General features: G+C 46.0%; 1 long non-coding RNA gene across 2 annotated transcripts; it reads right to left on the minus strand.

The window, feature by feature from the left end:
• LOC119366720 lies at positions 1–2,396 on the minus strand. 2 transcript variants are annotated; one of them, XR_005176090.1, is made up of 3 exons: positions 1,937–2,396; positions 954–1,138; positions 1–130 (listed from the first exon to the last, which is right to left on the minus strand). It is a non-coding gene; the product is annotated as an uncharacterized LOC119366720 (long non-coding RNA). The 2 variants fall into 2 exon arrangements; XR_005176089.1 differs by having other exon boundaries at positions 954–1,217.
• Between the last annotated feature and the right edge of the window lie 226 nt (positions 2,397–2,622).

Here is a 2,622-nt window from a genome sequence, read left to right on the forward strand (position 1 = left end):
AATGATGCCCGCTGAATAAACATTGCTACCAAAACTTGCATCAGGTTTGTTATCTTGATAGCACATGAAAGAAAAAATAAATTCCCTTTGCCTCCAGTTATAGTGCTTCTTGCTCTTCAGTCTTCATGTTCTGGAAAAGATGGCACCAAACAAATCATTCAGTTTGAGTACAAGACGTGCAAGGGCACCTAAAGTATTTGCTCATGAGCTAATCAAATGAATATGCATCAACAATACGTTGTACTAGCAGGAACATATCTGCTCGCTGCTAGCACATAAAAATATTCTTATTCCCCAAATTATTTTTGCCACCGTGATTGTCTAACTAGAGAGATGATAATGTTAAGCTTAGCATCCAGTCCTTCATTTTTTTATGCAGAAATTAACAGATAAGGACCAATCCATCACAAGCACAGGGAGGAGCTGAAAGTAAAAATGCTTTATCCTTCATTACACTGAAGTTGTTATTCTGATTGATTCCATTGGACACCAAGTATTACTTTAAAAAATGCATGGTTAAAACTTAAAAGGAACACTTTTCTGGAGCACTGATATGACATTGCAATCCCAACACTTTCTTATTACTGCCCATGAATTTTGGTTCTAAAAAAAGGAAAATTGAAACTCTAACAGCAACAAACAAATAAATATATTACGACGGCACAAAAGCAAGTCCGCACACAGATCCAAAGTTAAAAACATGAGTGAAATACATGGAAGAGAACCATTTTCTGCACTTGTATGTAGAGACTAGAGATTCTAAAAAAGATCTTGCTTCAATCAAAATTTCGCACAAGTTCAGAGCGTTACAAGTTTTTCTATGGAGAATCAGCGAGGGTTTAACAGCAAGTAGAATTCTTTACCTCCTTAAGACCCCGATTGGAGCCTTGTATAGGCCTGTAAATACTTTACCGGTGTATTTTATTATCCCATAGAAGCAACCAGTATTTTACCGGTGATATTTTCAGATTGTCGACCGCCGTGGTCAAGCCGTCATTCAGGAGTCGCGTCTTCGAGTGCCCGCGCTCTCCGCCTGATTCAGTCTGCATGCCACCTGCTCCTCCCCACCTCAACCTGATGGTCGGCGGGAGCTCCAGCCATGCACCGCCAAGCAATGCGGTGCACCCACATCAGGGACCTGCAGAGACGGTGTCAATCCTGCAGTCAGTGTCGCCGATGCCTCGTCCCATTGCCCATGGCTTCATCCAGCGACGCGTCTGCTCGTACTGACGATCGTTAGAGAGAGATGGATGCCATGCAAGAAACGACGGCCAGAGCAGTGTTTTCAGAACCGCGGAATATAGGTGTATTTAGCAAAACCGGTGTAAAAAACTACTACCTGAAACGACTAACCAATCACGTGATTAAAGGCCGCCTATTTTATTTTACGGATGTATACCTTACCAGTGTACTGGGCAGAAAAACTACTCCCTCTGTCCTATAATTTATAAGAGCGTTTTTGACACTAGCGTAGTGTAAAAACGTTCTTATATTTGTGGGACGGAGGGAGTGCGTTCCAATCAGTCTCTAAAGCACACAAGAGAGAGTTGTATAGGTCCGCTGTTCCAACCAGAGATAGAAAATGTGAATGTGAGATGAATTCTAATTAAGCTTGATGTGATTTTGAGTCTTCTAAAAGGGGTTGTGGTTGCCAGTCATGTGAAACAGATAGATATGCTACTTCTTGAACATATCACAGTACAAATATGAGCTATGATGACACTTGTTGACAATGTGCAATGTTCAGACCATGTGTTTTTGGATATCATACAACAACAAACAACATGCTTTGCTTAAACAATAATGAAACCAGTCAAAGCCATACAAGTTGTTCACTGGTAAATAAAGTACTAAGCAGCACATGAGAGGGGGGAAGCCATTAGAGAGAAATCTGTAGGAGGGAGAGGGGCAGGGGAGTTGGAGAAACGGTGCTGACCTTGATGCTGAGCCTGCCAGGCGAAGAAGGCGAGCAGATCGAGCACCACCAGGTTGCCTACGGTGAGATACTGCTGGATCTAGGAGTGCGGGGAGGAGGCGACCGTGGAGGCACCACCGCCCACTCGACCACTACCAGCTTGGCTCCGGAAAGGTAAAAATGGGCAGCTGAGCGGGTGGGGAGCCCGTGGTCATCGGGGTGGAGGAGACCGGCGGCGGCAGCCCGGCCGGTCCCTGACGAGGATGTGCAGCGCGTCGTCGGGATGCGCGGTAGATGGAGCCAAGAGACCTGGAAGCCGGAGTGGGAGGGGGAGGAGGCAGGGAGCAACTGCCCAGGGAGTAGTCGTCGTCCACCAGGTAAGCACCAGATCTATGCAGCCGCCACCGTCGACGAGCGACAGGGGAACAGGGCTGCAGGAGAGTTATTCGGAGATCAGTCGTTTGAAGACGAAGGACCTGAAGCGGATTAGTGGGTAGAGAAGGGACATTTTTGCGCAAAATCATAGACCTATGAGTACAGACCCCCTCCGCTCCGATCTGTTCCATACGTCCCAAATCCAACGGTCCAGAATCATTTTTCTATTTTTGCACCTGATGTGCTGCTTCTATACTAGTCGCTCCCAATTAAACTGGACGTGCCGACTGCTAACGTGCCTCGGCGTGCAACTATTATTAAACGGGCGAGTT

The sequence above is a fragment of the Triticum dicoccoides genome, chromosome 2B, assembly GCF_002162155.2.
Source record: "Triticum dicoccoides isolate Atlit2015 ecotype Zavitan chromosome 2B, WEW_v2.0, whole genome shotgun sequence".
Taxonomy (NCBI): domain Eukaryota; kingdom Viridiplantae; phylum Streptophyta; class Magnoliopsida; order Poales; family Poaceae; genus Triticum; species Triticum dicoccoides.